Here is a 22,611-nt window from a genome sequence, read left to right on the forward strand (position 1 = left end):
CTTCATCTTCTTGTCACTGAACCTGAACTGAGTTGAATTTATTCAGCTATAACTGAATCTTCCACAGGCCATTCTACTGTTCTGTACTGCCAGCTGCTTTGTGTTGATGGGATACGTGGTAAAATAAGCGAATCCTGTGGGTACGGTCACTTCTTTTACTGTAAAATGAAATCCATTGTCAGAAGCTGTGTTGCGTGAGATACCACGATGGTCAATCGTCGTTTGGAAGTTTGTCTGCGGTGTTGCTAGCAGAAGAGCTATGGCCAGGGAAAGCATACAACTATCCAGTATAAGTGTCTATTCCAGTGAAAACAAATTGCTGGCCTTCCCATGATGATTTCTAAGGAAATCAACCTGCTACCCTGTGGATAACTGCACCCTCAAAGGAATTGTGCCATGTCAGGAACTCAGCATTTATTTATGTTAACAGTTGGGCCTTCACACTGGCTTAGATAGATGAACCTTAGTGAGGAACACGCATGTCGGTGATCTCAGCAAAACCTCGGTGTGTGCCATCCGCCCACTTTACTTGAACTTGCGGAGCAAATACTTGAACGGCCATGGAAAGAGGCTGCTAATGACCTACAGAACAGGACATCTTGATCACCTAATTATTGAAAGCTGCCTCAGTAATGAATGATCTATGAGTTCACTTGAGACTCAAATGTCCTCGTACACTGTGTCCATTGTGCGAAGTTGATCCCTAGACCTCCTTGTCACCAGTTTTCCAATCTTGTTCCCTCTAAGTGCCTGACAATGTGGCCAAAGTGTTAGCCCCTGCCCACGAATCTAAATAGGTCTGTATAGATCTGGCGAGCTCTCTTTCTGGGCAAACTGAACAACTAGATGCACTGCTTATATGAGATGAATGCTCCCAGTGGGAGTGTCCCTTTTCCTCGTTGTCATTCAGGGCTACCCTGAGTGCAGCTATTAACGCTACAGCTATCCACTTCTGGCGGATAGCAATTTATTGTGTATCATCATCTGCAAACTAGTTCCACGTTTTTCCTTCCTTAACTAACTGGTGATAGGGATGAGTTAAAGGAGAGTTGACAATTCATCAGGAGTAGGTGCCACTCCTAGCCGCTCAAGCTAAACATTGAAAACAGAAGCTCTGATACATTTACCCTTATCAGTAAATTCCTACCTGGTCTAGTGCTCTTAAAATTCAGTCTCAGCTTTCTGTTCATATAAATTGGCAAAATATTGCAATCCTTTTGATGACCTTCCTGGGTCAGTCCTTGTACACATCCCCATAGAGCAAGGATTAGCAAACTCTGGCTTGTGAGATGACAACCTGTTTTTGTCAATAAAGTTTTATCAGAATACTATGATGCCCATTTTTTAACATATTGTTTATATCTGCTTTTGCAACAACAGTGTTGAATAGTTGTAACGGAGATTCTATAGCCTGCAAGCCTAAAATATTTTCTATGCAGCTCTTTAAAGAAAAAATGCCAATCCCTGCCCTAGATTACAATAGAATATAACTCTAGTTTTATATCTAGAAGCAATGAGAGATGGTGGAGGTGCATTTGAGGAGAATCAGGATCTGCTTTAAGGGAAAAAATTGTGGGGTCTTCAGGCCTGGGAGGAAGGAAGTGCTAATTTCACTGGAACAGAAGAATGCAGATGTCCAGGCTTCTCAGTTCATTGGAATGCACACATAAATATCATCATTTCAGTATTCAGGATCTCACTCTTTTTCAATTAACATCCAAAGTTTTACATAAGAGACTTGACAAGGAAGTGACTGCTGTTTATATTGTAATTCTGCAATCTTCAGTATAATAATTTAAATGTTTTGGGTTTTTTGTCTGTTTGTTTTTTTGGACATATCAACCCCTGAGACTACAAAAGATAAGAGACTTTTTCAAGGGATTCCTAGAAGTTCTATGGTTCTCTCTTGATACTTTGACCCAAGATTTTAAAACCCTGATCTTGTCATTTTACTTCTTTTTTAAAAAATTATTGTTTATTTAGGTAACATTGGCTTATAACATTATATGTTTCATGTGTACAACATTATATTTCTACTTCTGTATACCCTACAGCGTGCTCACCACCAAAAATTTAGTTTTCATCCATCACCATACATTTGATCCCCTTTGCCCACTGTGCGCCGTCCTCTCTGGTGACCACTACTCTGTTGTCTGTATCTATGTATTTGCTTTTGTTTGGTTTAGTTTGTTAATTTATGTTGTTTTTTTTCCTTGTTTGTTTTTTAGATTCTACATATAAAAGAAATCATGCTGTATTTGTCTTTCTCTGTCTGACTTATTTCTCTTAGCATAATACCTTGAGGTTCATTTTTGTTGTCCAAATGGTAAGATTTCATCTTTTTTTATGGCTGAGTAGCATTCCATTGTACATATATACCACATCTTTTTTTATCTATTCATCCACTGATGGGCCCTTAGGTTTTTTCCATATTTTGGCTCTTGTTAATAATGCTGTGCTGAACATAGGGGTGCATATATCTTTTCTAATTAGTGTTTTCATATTTTTTGGATAAATACCCATAAATGGGATAGCTGGATCATACAGTAGTTAGTTCCATTTTTAATTTTTTGAGGAACCTCCATACTGTTCTCCATAGTGGCTGCACCAATTTACATTCCCACCGACAGTGTAGTTGGGTTCCCTTTTCTCCACATCCTTGTCGCCATTTGTTATTTCTTGCCTTTTTGATAATAGCCATTCTAACATGTGGAGGTTATATCTCATTGTGGTTTTAATTTGCATGTCCCTCATAATTAGTGATGTTGAACACCTTTTCATATGCCTGTTGACCATCTGTATGTCTTCTTTGGGAAAATGTCTCTTCAACTCTTCTGCCCATTTTAAAATCAGGTTGTTTTTTTTAAGTTGTTGAGTTGTATAAGTTCTTTACATATTTTGGATATTAACCCCTTATTGGATATATCATTTGCAAATATTTTCTCCTATTCAGTAGGTTGTCTTTTCATTTTGTTAATGGTTTTCTTTGCTGTACAGGAGAGTTTTAGTTTGATGTAATCCCATTTAGTTTAATGTTTATTTTTGGGTTTGTTTCTCTTGCCTGAGGAGACATATCAAAAAAAAATGTTTCTAAGACTGATGTCAAGAGCATACTGCCTATGTTTTCTCTAGAAGTTTTATGGTTTCAGGTCTTACATTTATGTCTTTAATCCATTTAAAATTAATTTTTGTATCCGGTGTGTGAAAGTAGTCCAGTTAGATTTTTTTTGCATGTGGCTGTTCAGTTTTCCCAATGCTATTTATTGAAGAGGCTGTCATTTCCCCATTGTATGATGCCTCCTTTGTCATAGATTAATTGCTCATATAAGTGTGGGTTCAATTCTGGCTCTCTTACTCTGTTCCATTGATTTATGTGTCTGTTTTTGTGCCAGTACCATGTTGTTTTGATTACTGTGGCTTTTTAATATAGTTTGACATCAGGGAGCATGATACTTTGCAGCTTTTTTCTTCCTTCTCAAGATTATTTGGGGTCTTTTGTGTTTCCATACAAATTTTAGAATTATTTGTTCTAGTTCTGTGAAAAATGCCATTGGTATTTTGATAGGGATTACACTGAATCTGTACATTGCCTCGGGGAATATGGTCATTTTACCAACATTAATTCTTCCAATCTATGAGCACGGTATATCTTTCCATCTATTTGTGTCATCTACAGTTTCTTTCATGAATGTCTTATAGTTTTCCAAGTATAGGTCTTTTACCACCTTGGTTAGATTTATTCCTAGGTACTCTATCCTTTTTGATGCAATGTAAATGAGATTTAAAAAAAAATTCTCTTCCTTATAGTTTGTTGTTAGTGTATAGAAATGCAAGAGATTTTTGTATGTTAATTTTGTATCCTGCAACTTTCCTGAGTTTATTTATTATTTTTAATAGATTTTTTGAGGCATCTTTAGGATTTTCATGTATAGTATCCTGTCATCTGCAAACAGTGATGGTTTTACTTCTTCCTTTCTAATTTGATGTCTCTAATTTTGTCTCCTTTTCTGGTTGATAAGTCTAGGACTTCCAATACCATGTTGGAACAAAAGTGGTGAGAGTGGGCATGCTTGTCTTCTTCCTGATCTTAGAGGAAATGCTTTTAGCTTTTGACAGTTGAATATGATATCAGCTCTGGGCTTGTCATATATGGTCTTTACTGTGTTGAGGTATGTTCCCTCTATACCCACTTTGTTGAGAGGTTTTATCAATATAATAAATGGACATTGAATTTTGTCAAAAGCTTTTTCTATTGAGATGATCGTATGATTTTTATTTTTCAATTTGTTAATGTGGTGTATCACATTGATTGATTTGCAAATATTGAACCATACTTGCACCCCTGGGTTAAATCCCAGTTGATCATGGTGAATGACCCTTTTAATGTATTATTGAATTTGGTTTGCTAATATTTTGTTGAGGATTTGTGCACCTGTGTTCATCGGTGATATTGGCCTGAAATTTTCTTCTTTTGTGGTGCTTTTGTCTGGTTTTGGTATACAGGTGATGCTGGCTTTATTGTGTTATGTCAATTTCTCCCTTTATGTTTGTTAATACTTGCTGTATGTATTTAGGTGATCCTAGGTTGGATGCATATATTTTTACAATTGTATATATTGATCCCTTTATCATTATGTAATGTCTTTGTCACTTATTATAGTCTTTGTTTGAAAGTCTATTTTGTCTAAGTATTGCTACCCCAGTTTTCATTTTGTTTCCATTTGCATGGATACCTTTTTCCATCCCCCCCACTTTCAGTATGTGTGTTTCTGTACATCTCAAGCAAGTTTCTTGTAGGCAGCATATATATGGGTGTTGTTTTTGTATCCATTCAGTCACTCTGTGTTTTGATTGGAGCATTTGGTCCATTTACATTTAAAGTAATTATTGATATGTATGTACTTATTACCATTTTGTTAATTGTTTTCTGTTTGTTTTGTATTCCTTTTTTCTTCTTATGTTCTTTTCCCTTGTGATCTGATGACTGTGTTTGGTGTTATGTTTGGATTCCTCTTTCTTTTTTTGTGTGTATCTACTATATGTTGTTGGTTTGTGGTTACCATGTGGTGTATATACAAGAAAAAATTTTTAAGTTGATCTCTTAAATTCAAATGCATTAAGAAAAACCCTGCATGTTTACTCTCCACCCCCCCCGCCAAGTTTAATGTTTTTGACTTCACATTTTACATCTATTTGTTTTGTGTATACCTTAACTACTTAATGTGGCTGTAGATGATTTTACTACTTTTGTCTTTTAATTTTTATTTTAACCTTTAATCTTTAAAAGTGGCTCATCTACTACATTTACCATATATTTGCCTTTACCAATGAGATTTTTCCTTTTGTAATTTTCATATTTCTAATTGTAGTCTTTTCTTGTCCACTTAGAGAAGTCCCTTTAATATTTCTTGTAAAGCCAATTTAGTGGTGCTGGATTCTTAGCTTTTGCTTGCCTGTAAAACTCTTATCTCTCCTTCATCTGAATGATAGCCTTGCCAAGTATTCTTGGCTGTAGGTTTTTTCCTTTCATCACTAATTATATCATGTCACTCCCTTCTGACCTGCAGAGTTTCTCCTGAAACTTTCTACTGAAAGTCAGTGATAGTCTTATGGGAGTTCCCTTGTATGTAACTGGTTGCTTTTCCCTTACTGCTTTTAAGATTCTCTTTTGATCTTTAAGTTTTGCAATTTTAATTACAGTATATCTTGGTACATTCCTTTTGGGATTGATCTTGTTTGGAATTCTTTGTGCTTCCTGGACCTGGATGCCTGTTTCCATTCCCAGGATAGGAAAGTTTTCAGCTTTTATCTTTTCAAATAAATTCTCTGCCCCTTTCTCTCTCTCTTTTGCTTCTGGGACCCCTGTAATGTGAATGTTAGTATGCTTGATGGTGTCATAGAAGTCTCTTAACACTATTCTCATTTAGAACAATTTCTTCTTCTTTTTTCTGCTTCGCTTGGGTAATTTCGACTACTCTGTCTTCCAGTTCACTGATTTGTTCCCCTGTATCATCTAATCTGTTGATTCCTTCTAGTGTAATTTTTCAGTCATTGTACTCTTCAGCTCTGTTTGGTTCTTCTTGTTTATATTTTCTAAGTCTTTGTAAAACTTCTCACTGTGAACATCTTTTCTTCTCCCAGGTTTGTTGAGCATCTTTATGATTATTATCTTGAACTCTTTATTGGGTAGATTGCTTATCTTCACTTTGCTTAGTTCTTCTGGGATTTTATCTGGTTCGTTTGTTTGCAACATATTCCTATGTTGCCTCATTTTACCTGATTCTCTGTGTTTATTTGTAGGTATTGTATAGATTGGTTACGTTTCCTGATCTTGGAGAAGTGGGTTTATGCAGGAGATGTCCTATGGGGTCCAGCAGCACACACCCTTCTGGTCCCTTGAGCTATGTGCTCTAGGAGTGCCCCCTGTGTGGGCTGCATGTGCCCTTCTGATGTGGTGGAGCCAACTACTATGGACACACTGGTAAGTGAGGCTGGTCCCTGGCCCAGTTGGCTGCCAAGCCCTGCCTGGTTTGGAGCCTGCCAGCTGCGGGTGGATGGGGCCAGGTCTTGGGGTGGCTGGTTGTTCAGCCTGGGGGTGTCCCGGTACTGGTGCCAACTGTCTGGTGGGCAGGGAATCCCCTGGCACTAAGGCTAGAGGGAGGACTCCAAAATGGCACTTGCCAGCGCCAAGGTCCTTGTGGTAGAGTGACCTCCCCAAAATGTCTGCCTCCAGCATCTGTGTCCCCACGGGGTGTCCCAGTTGCCTCCTATTTCTCCAGGAAGCTCTCCAAGATCAGCAAGTGGGTCTGACCTAGGCATCTTTCAAATAACTGCCTCCGTACTGGGTCTCAGGGCATATGAGTTTTTGCATGAGCCTTTTAAGAGTGGAGTCTCTGCTTCTTACAGCTCTCCAGCTCTCCCACACGCCGCAAGCCTTCAAAGCTAGATGTTCTGGGGGCTCCTCTCCCTGATGAAGGACCTCAACTTGTCCTGGATATTCAACTTCTGCAGTTACAGTCACTCCAGGTGCTACCAGTCCCCCAGCACACTGCTACCTCATGACAAGTTGAGGATCTTGGGCGTGAGGGGCAGGCTGTCTACCCCCAGGCCCTGGCCACTGCACCTAGTCCCCACTCATCACCCACTGACCCACTTATTGCTCCGAAGCTGGTCCAGGCCTTTCTGCCCTGTTTTAAATGAATTGAATATTCTTTGGAATTCCATTTTACCTTCTCTAGCTATTCCTATTTGAGGAATTTTTTTAGTGGTGTTTTAAAGATTACAATATACATCTTTGACTTACCATAGTTTATTTTATTTTATTTTTTTGCGGTACACGGGCCTCTCACTGTTGTGGCCTCTCCCGTTGTGGAGCACAGGCTCCAAACATGCAGGCTCAGCAGCCATGGCTCCGCGGCATGTGGGGTCTTCCCGGACAGGGGCATGAACCAGTGTCCCCTGCATCGGCAGGCGGACTCTCAACCACTGCGCCACCAGGGAAGCCCTACCATAGTTTATTTTTAAATAGTATATTATACTACTTTGTGAGCAGTATAAGAACCTTACGACAATATGGTTCTATTTATCTCCTCTTCCTTTTGTGCTCTGTCGTGTGTTTTATTTCTACATACGCTATAAACACCACAAAACATTGTTATTGTTTTTGCTTTAAGTAGCCCATAGTCTTTTAAAGCAGTTTAGATATAAGTGTATGTCTATCTCTTAAACATAATGAAATCGGTCTTTTTTTATTTACCCACATACTTTTCTTGTGTTCTTCATTCCTTCCTTCAGCTCTAAATTTCCATTTGGCATCATTTCTCTTTAGCCTGAGTAACTCTTTTAGCATTTCTTGTAGTGCGGCTCTTCTGGAGATGAAATTGCTTCACTTTGGTCAATCTGAAAATGTCTTTATTTTACGTTTGCTTTTGCAGGATATATTTTGCTGCATGTAGAATTCTAGGTTGTCTTTTTTTTTCTTCAAGTGCTTAAAAGTTGTCTTTTCATTGTCTCTGGCCCATCTTGTTTCTAATAAGAAGTCAGCAATCGTTCCTATTGTTGTTTCCTTGTATGTAATATATAATGGCTGCTGTTGAGATTTCCTCTTTATCTTGGTTTTCGGCAGTTTGAGTCTGATATGCCTAGGTGTGTGGTGTTTTGTGTGTGTGTGTGTGTGTGTCTGTGTGCACGCACACACATGCTCAGAGTTTGCTAATCGAAATCTTTAAAAAATTTTGGAAAATTCTCAGCCATTATCTCTTCAGTGATTTCTTCGGCCCCATTCTCTCTCCTTTTCCTGTCATAGTCTAATTATTACATCTATGTGTCCCATAGATCTCAGATACTTGATTGTATTTTCTCTCATTTTTATTTTTTCATTTCAGGTTATATAATTTCTACTGTCTTTAACTTTATAGATCTTTTTCTTCCTTGGTGTCCAGGATGCTTCTGATTCCATCAAATAAATTCTTCACTTGTAACAGCATATTTTTCGTTTCTAGCACTTCCATGTGATCCCTTTTTATCATTTCCATCTCTCTGCTGACATTCCCCATATGTTTGTGAATGTTCTCCGGCTTTTCTAGTAGGTCCTCTAACACATTTTTATAGTTATTTTAAAGTCCCTCTCTCATAATTCCGATATCTGATTCATCTCCCAGTCTGCTTCTTTCCTCCCATGATCATGGGGTCCATTTCCTTGTTTCTTGGTGTGTCTCATAGTCTTCATTGTACATTGGACATAGTGTATAAAAGAGCATTAGTGACTGAAATAAATAATATTTCCTCCAGAAAATCGCTCATCCCTGATTCTATCAGGATGCTAAGAATCCCTAGCCCTGTAGAAGCACCAAATAAGTACCAGTAAGACATCAGATGTTCCTTTGTTAATCTACAGCTTTCTGAACCATGAATGATGTCTCTCTCTGCTTCACAGTCTGAATTCTAGCTTTTCAAGTCACTGGAAATATCTCTTTGTCCTCCAGTCCCGTCCCTGCCTTTGTGCACCTAAGGAGACCTCCCTGTGCTCTACTGTCTTGCTTTCAGCCTGGCAGTTACTGCTTTGCACTCAGTAAAAGCCCAGGTGCTGCAGAGAGATTTCTCCTCTCCTCTTTCTGCCTTGCTACGTCTCTGCAACGGGCCACTGTCTCAACTCGGAAAAGGTCTGAGCACCTTATACGGGATCTCTCTAAGCACTTTTGCTCTCCTTTCAGCCTTCAGCATACTATCTATGTGCCCTTGTTGAAGGCCTGTGGGAAATAGTGGCAGGTAGGTGATACTCTTTCTGTGGCTGGGTTCCTTGGGATTCTAATGCATCATGGAAGCTCACGTGCGGTCTTTACAAATTCATTAAAATATGGCTGGTTTCTCTTTATCACCTACTATGAAGTATTCTGTCCTCTTTCAGTTGCTCTGCTAGAATGAAAACACCTATAGGTCTCTACTCTTAAAGAAAGGCCTCTTTACTTTCTAGATTTTCATTTGGTTAGATTTAGTTCTATCCTCAGATCTCTGGTGGGTTTAAAAAATTATGATTTTGTAGGTTATATGGTTTGTTGTTATTGTTAGGGTGGTAGCAACTACCCTTGTGACTCGAACTGAGAAGGCCTCGGCTTTTAATGGCCTCTAATGAATAGGAGACAAAGTCTGGATCCAAAGAAGGGTGGGAAGTAGAATCCAAGATTCTAGCATAAGCCAGAACTCTAAGAAGGGTTGATGTAGAAAATAATGTTTCAAAGGGAGGTTTGTCTGTTTGCATGTGGCTCTAGGATAAGCAGGGAAAGAAAGATCGAAAGAGAAAGAAAGAGAGAAAGAAGGAAAGAACGAAGGAAAGAAGGAAGGAAGGAAAGAAAGAAAGAAAGAAAGAAAGAAAGAAAGAAAGAAAGAAAAAGAAAGAAAGAAAAAGAAAAGAAAGTAAGCTCACACTCGTGCTGATTTGGGGACATAATTCATGCCACCTACATGGTCTGAATACCAGATGCCTGGCACTAGTGGGTCAAATCTTCCCTGTGTAATTCATGTGAAACATTGATTTCAGCTCTTCCTATGCCTAGGATAGTCATGACCTACAGTCCTGAAGTACACAGCTGTTCCAAATCACTCGATGCTGGACATCCTAACTGATGTTTTTGCCGTTCATGCATCAACTGGGCCTTCTCATCATTTTACAAAGGAAGGAACTCAAGTGTGTCAGTACAGGAGAGAAAGTAAAGAAGATCTGCACACCATGGTTCCTTAAGATGGAGGGCAGGCTGCACGCTGATATAAGCTACCCTGCCAGTTTCATGGGTGTCATCAACATTGACAAGAGTGGTGGGAATTTCCATCTGATCTGTGACCCAAGTTGTTCATCAGATTGTGCCCGAGGAGGCCAAGTATAAGTTCTGTGAAGTGAGGAAGATCTTTGTGGGCACCATCCAGATGGACATCTTCTGGATTGATTTGGACCTTGGCCAAATCAATTAGCCATTTCATCAAGTTCTGCTAACCCATGTACATTGATGGGGAGTGCTAACCTGGGACAGATTGATGGTATCACCAACACACACACACACACACACACACACACAGAAAGAGAGAGAACCTGACTCTTGACCTGAGTCATGTGTAGGAAGCCAACGGCAATAGCTTTGCCACCAGGCTTTCCCAACATATTCATCATTGGAGAAAACAGCAAACGATGCATTTCCCTGCACCGAAGAAAGAGTACTTGCCTCAGTATTGCTGAAGACAGAGACAAAGACAACAGAGCAATGGGTGGGATGATTTCCAGAGGAGAGAAGTAGAGAGCTTCTTTGGCTAATTAAAGATGTATTAGCAGGGAGGAGAAAACAGAAACAAAACATTATTTTCAGAGAATTACCACCAAAGGAACATGTACTCACAATTAAAAAAAAAAAAATTACTAAAACACATGAAGAAACAAGCCCAAATAAACAAAAGTCAGCAGAAAAAAATAAAAGAAACTAAAGTGTCAGCCTCCCAAGATTGATATTGGAATTATTAGACTACACAGCAAGAACGTTTAATCTATCTAAGTTTTAGCTGCATGAATGAAAATGAGAATCTTAAAATCATAGCGCTGAATGAAAATAAGAGCAAGTCCCCAATCAATAAAATGGGTAAATGAATTTTAATCCATTTATACCACACAATATCATAGAGCAGTTTTAAAAAATGCACTAGAAATGTGCATATCAAGATGGGGGAATCTCAGAAATAGAAAGATGAGTGAGAGAAACGTTAAAAAATGCATATGAATTCTTTATATAAGTTTCAAGACCTGTAAAAATTAAATATTATATTAGTTAGGGATACGTAATAAAACTTTTTTAAAGTAGCTAGTAATTTATAATTCAGAATGCTGGTTTCATAGGGATGAAAAGGGGAGGGAGAAGCTCAGAGAGGGGGCATGGTGGGCTTAAAAGATTTATTGGGCTGTGTTTTATTTCTTAAGCCAGGAGGTTTAATGTAAAGGTATTTGTTTTTAGTAACATCACTTAAGTATATGAGTACAGTTTATTCATTATTTTGTATAAATAAATTATTTTTTTAAAAACTCAAATAAATCTTGTGTTAAGGTCAGTGGCCTAAATCCTTGCTAGGAAGACCTCACTGAATAAAAAAACCATTCTCTTTCTTGGAAGACAAAATATCAAATAGGTCCATCTAGTGGTGAATTAGAGAATCTCAAATACAGGGATACTCCAGCTGAAGGAATACCCTGGGATGTAAGGCATTTACTCAAAAATAGCCCATTCAGTGAACATTGGGGTGCATGTATCTTTTTTTTTTGGCCCCACCGCGCGGCATGCGGGAACTTAGTTCCCCGACCAGGGATTAAACCTGCACCCCCTGCGTTGGAAGCATGGAATCTTAACCACTGGACTGCCAGGGAAGTCCCTGTATCTTTTCGAATTACGGTTTTCCCCAGATATTAAAAAAAAAATAGCCCATTCAAAAACCACGTACACACACACAAAAAAAATCTTGATTGATTGAATGAAGAACTCTTTGTCTTCAGACACATGGTAAAATTCTTTGGTTTGTCTCTAACTGGTTGAAAGACTAAAACTCAACCTCAGGTAATTTGTGAGACCCCAGCCTCCTTTGTCTGCATCACTTCTGCCCCTCGTTGGCAGGTTTCCCCCCTCACTTCAGGTGCTGCGGTGCTTTCCTCCAGACCTCCTGTTAGTAACTGCGTCTTCCCTGCCTGAGCATTGGATGACTCCTTCCTACCCCATTCTTCACCTGAGCTCAGTGCTGCTCTCACCTCTGCTTTAGAGCCATGGTGTATATACTCAGGCAGCTATTCAAGATTTAGGTCCCTCTGTATGTACGAACATACCGTTAAATGAAACTCGGCAGGGGATGGAACTGCACGTAGCATGTGTTCCCATTCATACTTTTTAAAAGGATGTATATGTTGTCACGTATATAGAATATCTGGGGAAGGACATACAAGAAACTGATAAACCTTTAGGGAAGGGCACTCTGGAGAAATTAAGTGAGAAAGAAACTTACATTTGGTTTTTTACTATTTATTGATGCTGATTGAGTTTTGTTACAATGTGCATGTGTGACTTCATACAAATTTTAAAGAGAAAATAGTGTGTTCTATATATGTAGATGCTATCACACTGATAAATAAGCTTCCTACAGATAAAGAGCATTGATGCTTTCTAATGGATGTTATATCTTAGTGGTTATAAACCAACGCTGTGGTATAAGGCAGCCTTAGATTGTCAGGGGAATGGTCTTGCCTGGATTGAAAGAATCTCTCTTGCATGTCTTTGGTTATATTCATTGCCCTTAATACTTAGCTGCACCTTTAGCTTTAAATGGTTTATCTGACAACTGACATGTTTTTCCAATTAGGTTGAAAAAAATCAGTTTAGGCGTTTTATTGACGTTGGAGCCTTGATACTTTATAAATTGCCTGAAATCTAACAGTATTTCTGACCTGCACTTGACCTTTGCAGGATCTACCTTGGACTCTAATTGGAAGAAACACTGTAATTCCTTTTGTATAGCAAACTCCCAAATGAACATGCAATCAAGTGTCACTTCAGCAAAAGCATGAGTGTTTCCTGAGCAGATCTTTTGTAGTGGATGGCATGCTTGTTTCCTCAACATTCCTTCTCCCTTCCCATTGTGTGGCAGCAATGAGCTTTGAGGAAATGAGCTGAGCTCCATTGATGGGCTCTGGTCAGGAAGCCAGGGATTACTTCAAGGACCTAGTCCTACCTTTGTGTGAGGGGATGTAAACTGGCCCCCAAAGGCTGAAGATAAAGACTTTCCATTTGTTTTCTTAGGGAGAGGCAATTTCTCTCAACTGCTGGATGTAAATAAAGAAGTCAGCGGGCCTTACTGTAACCAGCAGCTGTCCTACGACCCAGAGGGGGACGAGTCACCAGTCGTAGAATGATACAAACCCTGTGGTTACAGAGCAAAGAGATAGAAAGAACCTATGTTCTTGATGACACAAGTGAGTTGCTCAAACAACCAACCCTGGAGGCTGACCCATCTCTGGACTTTGTGTAAATGCCAGCTGGTCAGTTTTTTAGTGTTTGAGTCAAATGCGCTTGGTTGATTTTTCTATTTCTTCCAACTGGAAGCATCGTGGAGCATATTTCAATAGAACAGTAAGAAAAACCCTCAATATATAAATTATACAATGTCTAAGCTAGATCTTGAATACCCTTCTCCAGATGAATTTCTTGAATATTTTAATTATAGAAGTGTAAATATATTTTAGAGTATGGATATTCATAAGAAGGATTGGATTTTACATTCTCATATTAGTATGGTAGAGTGTCTTTATCTGTTCAGGCTGCTAGAACAGAATACCATAGACTGTGTGGCTTAAGTAACAAACATGTATTTCTCATGGTTCTGGAGGCTGGAAGTCCAACTTGTCAGCATGGTCAAGTTCTTGGTGAGAGCCTTCTTCCTGATTTACAATGGCCACCTTTTTGCTGTATCCTCTCATGGCAGAGAGATAATCTCTCTCATGTTTCTTTTTATAAGAGCACTAATCTCATTCATGAGAGCTCCATCCTCATGACCTAATTACTTCCCAAAGGCCCTACCTCCAAATATCATCACAGTGGGGATTAGGGCTTCAACATATGAATTTGGGAAAGACAAACTTTCAGTGCATAGAATGGAGTATAACATGAATAGTATTAAACACTAATCTAGATAAATCTTCTATTGTTAGAGACAGAGAAAGAACCCTAGATTAACCATTAAGCAAATAAGCACATGTTCAGGTGTTTTAGTTCATTTGCGCTGTTATGACAAAAATACCATAAACTGGTTGGCTTATAAAGAACAAACATTTATTTCTGACAGTTCTGGAGGCTGGGAAGTCCAGGATCAAGGCTCCGGCAGATTCATTGTCTGATGAGACAGACATGGAAGACATTCACTTCCTGGTTTGTAGATGGCCATCTTTTTTTGCTGTATCCTCACACAGAGAAAGAGGTAAGGGATCTCTCTGGGACCTTTTATATAAGGACACTAATTCCATTCATGAGGGCCCACCCTCATGACGTAATCACCTCCCCCCAAATCACTCCTTTTAACATCATCACGTTAGGGTTTAGAAACTAACACTGTGACTCAGAAGCTATATATAAGTTCGTTGGCTTTTTACTTATGTATCTATATCTACTCTGCTGATCGTAGACTGTAAACTCCTAATTCAATTCCTTTCATGGTTTTAGATACATTGAAATTTTCCATTTTTCCTTAAGTCAGTTTTAGTTAGTAACATTTGTGTTTGCAGGAAATTATCTGTGTTTTCTAACTTAATGGCAGAAAGTTGTCCACAATATTGTTTTATTTTAAAAATCCCTGGTGTACTTGTTATATCCTTTTTTATTCCAACAATTTTCTACTTTCTCCCTGACTTTCTCTTTACCAGTCATGATGTCAGGGATTTTATTTTCTCTCACTTTACTAGTCTTACTAAGCAACCATCTTTTTTTTTTTTAATTTATAAATTTATTTATTTATTTTTAGCTGCATTTGGTCTTCGTTGCTGCATGTGGGCTTTCTCTAGCTGTGTTGAGCTGGGGCTACTCTTTGTTGTGGTGCGCGGGCTTCTCATTGAGGTGGCTTCTCTTGTTGCGGAGCACAGGCTCTAGGCATGCAGGCTTCAGTAGCTGTGGGACACAGGCTCAGTAGTTGTGGCTCGCAGGCTGTAGAACGCAGGCTCAGTAGTTGTGGTGCATGGGCTTCGTTGCTCTGTGGCATGTGGGATCTCCCTGGACTAGGGCTCAAACCCGTGTACCCTGCATTGGGAGGCGGATTCTTAACCACTGTGCCACTAGGGAAGTCCCACTAAGCAACCGTCTTGATGATGGTAAATAATCAAAAAAAAAAAAAAAAAAAGAACAAAAAGGAGAGAAAAGAAAGTAAGGAAAAGGGACTATTCATTCCATATATTAGAATGCATTTTAAATCTAGCACTGATATAAAAACAGAAATTTCAAATAGTATGGCAAAGTGGAAAATCTATAAATATGTGAAATTACACATAAAAATTTAATATATAATGAGTGTCATAAATGAGATTAATATGTGTGTATATATATTTGTGTGTGTATAAGTATATGCATATAATATATACACTTTGTAAACCTCATCAGTAAAGTACATGAACAGTCCAATTACACAAAAGGAAAATCAACTAATAAACAGTTTTAAATCTAATATTGGTAATCATAGTAACACAAATCTAAACAGCAATAAAATACCACTTACATCTACAAATAAGAAAAAAGATAAAACAGCAAGTGTAATATTTACGTAGGTGTGTCTCCAAGGTAATTTTTTTTTTTTTTTTTTTTTGCGGTACGCGGACCTCTCACTGTTGTGGCCTCTCCCGTTGCGGAGCACAGGCTCCGGACGCGCAAGCTCCGCGGCCATGGCTCACGGGCCCAGCCACTTCACGGCATGTGGGATCTTCCCGGACCGGGGCACAAACCCGTGTCCCCTGCATCAGCAGGCAGACTCTCAACCACTGCGCCACCAGGGAAGCCCCAAGATAATTTTTAAGCTCAACGTTTTTAAGAATTATTCTTTTTGAATTCATTTTGAATCCCTATTTGACAATATGCATTAAAAATCCATAGAAATTCATACCCTCTGTTCTAATGAAGCATATCATAAGGATTTATCTTAAAATAATTCAAAAGATAAAACTATATTCATGATGATGTTTACCACAGCATTAAATTATAAAGTTGAAATTGGAAAAAACTTAAAATGTTCAATGATAAATGCAGTGATTAGGAAAAGCATCATCTATAAACTGGGTTAAACATGATGTGCTTCTTAAAAATTAGAAAAGTGAAGTTTGGTGTGTGTGTATCACCATTTACTGAGCACTGGCTATGAAGCAGATACTTTATATATATTTATTTCCAAAGCTCATATTCACTCTGCAAGTTAAGTATTTTTCATTCTCAGTTTAAAGAATCTGGGTCCAGTTGCTCTGTGAGATTAAGTCACGTATTCAAGGCAGCATAGCTAGTGAGTGATGGAGCTGGGCCTTGATCCCATGCCAGTACAGTGCCTGCCACACCCAGGGCCTGGTCAAAGGGGACAGGCCCGGCTCACAATTCCTGCTGAGGGAACAGCCTTTGGTAGCACATTCTGTACTATGTGATTTCTGCATCTTTAGCCCATCCACCCCTCCTACCACCACCGAGGCTGGGGCCTCACCTAAGGGCAGCCAGTCCAAAGTCAGGCTAGTAGCTCATGATATGGTCTGTCATGGAAGGCTCTGCTAGAGAGGAGATGAATTATCTAAATTCTCACTCTTATTGGTTTAATTTTAGAAATAGGAAGCAAATCAGGCAGTTGTTGGGAAAAGAGGCTGGGAGAATGTTAGACAAGCCAGAGGGCTTTTAATAATACTCTCAAGAACACTGCTAACTAGGTGAGACAGAACTAGACTGCTAGATCACCCATGCCAGAAAGACTGAGGTGGGTTCAACTCAGGCAGAAAAAAAGTAATCAAAAAGTAAAGGGAAATAGTTGTCGACCACACTAAATTCTGCAAACAGTGCCTGTATGTCCGTAATCATATTCGTTACATACTCTAGTCCCTTCATGACCTTGTCACTTCTGCAGGCTCATCTCTTAACTCCACCCAAGCCAAACAATTCAGGTGTCTGGGGGTATACTGTGCTGGTGATCAATGTTGCCTTTCAGCTCCAAATTCACCCTTTCGCCTGAATGAATAAGTACATCATGCTGTCCCCTCCCTGGAAAGTATCTTCACTTGTCTAGCTTATTCCCTTGCATCCTACAAGACTTGGCTCAAGAGAAAGTACCTCTAAGGAGCTTCCCGTGATCTTCTCCATCAAACGGAATCCACATAAGCACGATTCCATGGAGACCCTCTTGGCTATATAACAGCTTCATATCAGGAGAAGTTAATCTGAGTAATGATCAGATATAAAATGAGCAGAAAACAGAAGAGAGGAGTAGGTAGCAGATGTTACAAGGACTGACAGGAACCAACCTAATACCAATCCCTAAATGTGCTAGAGGAAAGTGCTCCCTCAAGAAAGGGAGGCACTAGCAGGTGCAAACTAGTATATATAGAACGGATAAACAACAAGGTCCTACTGTATATACAGCACAGGGAACTATAATCAATATCCTGGGATAAACCGTAATGGAAAAGAATATAAAAAAGAATGTATATATATGTATAACTGAATCACTTTGCTGTACAGCAGAAATTAACACAACATTGGAAATTGACCATACCTCAATTTAAAAAATAAATTAAAAAAAAAAAGGGACCTCCTTGGTGGCACAGTGGTTAAGAATCTGCCTGCCAATGCAGGGGCCGTGGGTTCGAGCCCTGGTCCAGGAAGATCCCAGGTGCCGCGGGGCAACTAAGCCCGTGTGCCACAACTACTGAGCCTGCACTCTAGAGCCCGTGAGCCACAACTACTGAGCCCACGTGGCACAACTACTGAGGCCCGTGCGCCTAGAGCCTGTGCTCTGCAACGAGAGAAGCCACCACAATGGGAAGCCCGCGCACCGCAGCGAGGAGAAGCCCCTGCTCGCCGCAACTAGAGAAAGCCCACGCACAGCAACGAAGACCCAGCGCAGCCAAAAACAAACAAACAAATAAATAAATAAGGGAGGCAGACACTTGGGTTAGAATCATTCACATATCCTTATCTTACCTCCTGAGTTAAAGTAGATATATTTTAAGATATCTACATACATACATGTATATATATTATTATACTTATATATATGTGTATATAATTGAAAGTTTGAAATCAACAGACTTTTTATCCATTTGTAACTGGGACAAAACTGATATGATTCTAAATTAATGAGAATGACACACTATAATAGCAATTTGTGTTGCAAACTGTCTGAGGCAACCATCTGTACTACACAAATAAATTTGCCTCTGAGTCTGCAAGACAGCACTTTCCCAGAGTCCTACAGAGAGTCCAGATGCAGATTTTCCTGGCTCACTGCCTTTGCTTTATCCATTTGGCTAACCAGCTCGTGCGCAAATTTATATGTAAAATTAAAAAGCTGGCTCAGGCCTCGAGAGTGAGGTGCAGAAATAATAACAGCAATTTGTATTTATGTAAGTAGAATATTTATCCTAAGTGATCAGATCATATCAAAATGTTCTCTCATTCATTTACAGCCATTTATTCAAAGCAGAGAAAGTATAAATAAATATTTCAAAAGCATGATTTGGTGAGAAGTATACCCAGCAGTCTACATTGGTTTAAACCAGACATGGGTGTTGTGATTTGTATGTCCCTTAGGGAATGTTTCTTTAAATTCAGAAATGCTGCTTTTTACCAACAGATTGAGATCCCATAAAGTTGTATTTCTTCATGTACTGTGCCTAAGATCTACGAAACACTGAGCTCAGAACTAGAAATAAACAGAACCGTAAGACTCAAACTTTGTAATGCAAGAAATTTACAGCTTAATTTTTCTCCCCCCACCCAGCTTTATTGAGATATAATTGACATATAATATGGTATAAGTTTAAGGGGCACAGTGCGATGATACATGTATATATGGCAAAATGTTTACCACAGTAAGGTTAGTTAGCACATCCTTCACCTCACATAAATACCATTGTTGTTATTGTGAGAACATTTAAAATCTAACCTTATAGCAACTTTCAAGTGTACAATACAATGTTGTTAACTATAGTCACCATACTGTACATTAGCCACCCCCCCCCAAACTTATTCCTCTTATAATTTGAAGTTTGTACCCTTTGGCCAACATCTCCTCTTCCCCCATTCCCAGCCCCTGGTAAGCATACTTCTACTCTTTGCTTCTATGAGTTCAGCTATTTTAGAGTTTACTATAAGTGAGATCATATAGCATTTGTCTTTCTCTACTTATTCTATTTAGCATAATGCCCTCAAAGTCCATTTATGTTGTCAAGAATGGCAAGAGTTCCCTTTTTTAAAGGCTGAATAAACACTCCACCATGTATATCTATATCTATCTATATCTAAATCTAGATTCATCCATTTATAGACACTTAGGTTGTTTCCATGTCTTGGCTATTGTGAATAATGATGCGGTAACACAGAATAGTGATTTCATTTCCTTTGGATTTCTACGCAGAAGTGGAATTGCTGGATCGTATGGTAGTTGTATTTTTAATTTTTTGAGGAAACTCCATACTGCTTTCCACAGTGGTTGTACCAATTTACATTTCATCAACAATGCACAAGGGTTCCCTTTCTTCACATCCTTGCCAACACATGTTATCTCTTATCTTTTCTGATAATGACCATTTTAACAGGTGTGAGGTGATATCTCACTGTGGTTTGGATTTGCATTTCTCTGATGATTAGTGATGTTGAGCACATTTTCATGTGCCTGTTGGTCGTTTGTTTGTCTTATTTGGAAAAATATCTATTCAGGCCCATTGCTCATTTTTTAATAGGATTATCTGTGAGTTTTTAATTTTGCTATTGAGTTATATGAGCTCCTTTTATATTTTAGATATTAACTTCCTGTCAGAGAGATGGTTTGCAAATATTTTCTCCTATTCCATAGGTTGCCTTTCATCTTGTTCATTGTTTCTTTTGCTGTGCAGAGCTTTTTACTTTGATGTACTCCCACTTACTGATTTCTTTCCTTTGCTGCTTGTGTTTTTAGTGTCATATCAAAAAAGCCTTGCTAAGACCAGTATCAAGGAGATTTTTATCTATGTTTTCTTCTAGGAATTTTATGGTTTTAGGTATTACATTTAAGCTCTTAATCCATTTCGAGATAATTTTTGTGAGTGGTATTAGATAGGGCATCAATTTTCATTCATTTGCATGTGATTATCCAGTTTTCCCATCACCATTTATTGAAGAGACTGTCCTTTACCCATTGAGTATTCTTGGATCCCTTGTCAAATATTGGATGACTGTGTATTTATTTCTGGGCTCTCCATTCTATTCCATTGGTCTTTGTGTCTTTTTTTATGCCTGTATCATGAAGTAATTGCCTTGAAATCAGGAAGTGTGATGTCTTCACCTTTGTTCTTTCTCAAGATTGCTTTGTCTATTGGGGGTCTTTTGTAGTTACTTATGAATTTTAGGGTTGTTTTTTCTATTTCTGTAAAAAATACAACTTTGATGGAGTTTGCAGTCTGTCCTTAGATGGCTTTGGGTAGTATAAACATTTTAACAATGTCAACTCTCCCAGTTCATGAACATGAAATATCTGTGCATTTATTTGTGTCATCTTCAATGTCTTTCATCAGTGTCTTACAGTTTTTACTTCCTGGTTAAATTTATTCCTAAGTAGTTTATTCTTTTCGATACTATTGTAAATGGGATTGTTTTATTTCTTTTTCAGATAGTTATTGTTAGTGTACAGAAATGCAACTGATTTTTGTATATTGATTTTGTATCCTGTAACTTTACTGGACTCATTTGTTTCTATTTCTTTTTGGCTGCACCATGCAGTTTGCAGGATCTTAGTTCCCTGACCAGGGATTGAACCCAGGCCCCTGCAGTGAAAGCACTAAGTCCTAACCACTAGACTACCAGGGAGTTCCCTCTAATGTTTTTTTTATGGTGCCTTTAGGATTTTCTATATACAGGATTATGTCGTCAGCAAACCAAGACAGTTTTACTTCTTCTTTTCTGATTTGGATGCCTTTTATTTCTTCTAATTGCCTAATTGCTCTGGCTAGGACTTCTAGTACCATGCTAAATAGGAACAGTAATAGTGGGCACCCTTGTCTTGTTCCTGATCTTAGAGGGAAGCTTTCTACCTTTCACTGTTGAGTATGATGTTAGCTGTGGACTTGCCATATATTGCCTTTATTATGTTTAGGTATGTTCCTTCTGTACCCACTTTGTGGAGAGTTTTTGTCATGAAACTATGTTGACTTTTGTCAAATGCTTTTTCTGCATCTATTGAGATGATCATGTGATTCACATTATTAATTTGCATGTGTTGAACCATCCTTGCATCCCAGAGATAAATCTCACTTGCTCATGATGTATGATCCTTTTAATGTGCTATTGAATTTGGTTTGCTAGTATTTTGTTGAGATTTTTCGCATCTGTATGTATCAGGGATATTGACCTGTTGATATTGATCAACGTTTTCTTTTCTTGTAGTGATATTATCTGGCTTTGGTAACAGAGTAATGCTGACCTTATAAAATGAGTTTGGGAGTGTTCCCACCTCTTTAACTTTTTGGAAGAGTTTGAGAGGGATTGATATTAATTCCTCTTTAAATGTTTGGTAGGATTAATCCATGAAACCATCTTGTTATGGGCTTTTCTATGTTGGGAGGTTTTTGTTTAGCAATTCACTCTCCTTATTCATTATTGGTCTGTTCAGGTTTCCTGTTTTCTTCCTGAGTCAGTTTTGGTAGGTTGTAAGTTCTAGGAATTAATCCATTTTTTCTAGGTTTGTCCAATTCGTTGACATATAATTGTTCATAGTTGTCTTTTATAATCCTTTGGGTTTCTGTGTATTGGTTGTAATGTCCCCTCTTTCATTTATAATATTATTTATTTGAGCCCTCTTTTTTTTCTTAGTAAGTCTAGTTGAAGTTTTCAATTTTACTTAACTTTTCATAAAACCGTTTTGTTACATTCTCTATTTCTGCCCAGATCTTTGTTATTTCCTTATTTTCTGTTAATAATTGACTCTGGGCTTAGTTTTTTCTTTTTCTAGTTCCTTGAGATGTAAAGTTAGGTTGTTTATTTGAGATCTTTCTTTTTTTCTTAATATACACATTTATTGCTATACACTTCCCACCTGAACAATTTTTGCTGTATCTCATATGTTTTGGTATGTTGTTTCCATTTTCATTTGTTTGAAAATATTTTTTGATTTCCCTTTTGATTTCTTCTTTGACCCATTAGTTGTTCAGGAGTGAACAACCACATTTTTATGGATTGTCAAGCTTTTCTCTTTTTGTTGATTTCTAATTTCATACCATTGTGGTTGGAAAAGGTACTTGGTATGATTTCAATCTTTTTAAAATTGATAAGTCTTGTTTTGTGGCCTAACATACAATCTATCCTAGAGAATGTGACATGTGCGCTTAGGAATGTGTCTTCT

At 38.3% G+C, this 22,611-nt stretch overlaps 1 long non-coding RNA gene across 1 annotated transcript in view; it reads left to right on the forward strand.

The window, feature by feature from the left end:
- LOC116758029 overlaps window positions 1-22,611 on the forward strand; it is an 80,977-nt gene that overhangs the window by 16,844 nt on the left and 41,522 nt on the right. The window contains exons 2-3 of the long non-coding RNA XR_004351129.1: window positions 6,301-6,481; window positions 14,356-14,487. This is a non-coding gene — a long non-coding RNA (uncharacterized LOC116758029). The remainder of the gene's footprint in view (window positions 1-6,300; window positions 6,482-14,355; window positions 14,488-22,611) is intronic.

This window comes from Phocoena sinus, chromosome 8, assembly GCF_008692025.1.
Source record: "Phocoena sinus isolate mPhoSin1 chromosome 8, mPhoSin1.pri, whole genome shotgun sequence".
Lineage (NCBI taxonomy): Eukaryota > Metazoa > Chordata > Mammalia > Artiodactyla > Phocoenidae > Phocoena > Phocoena sinus.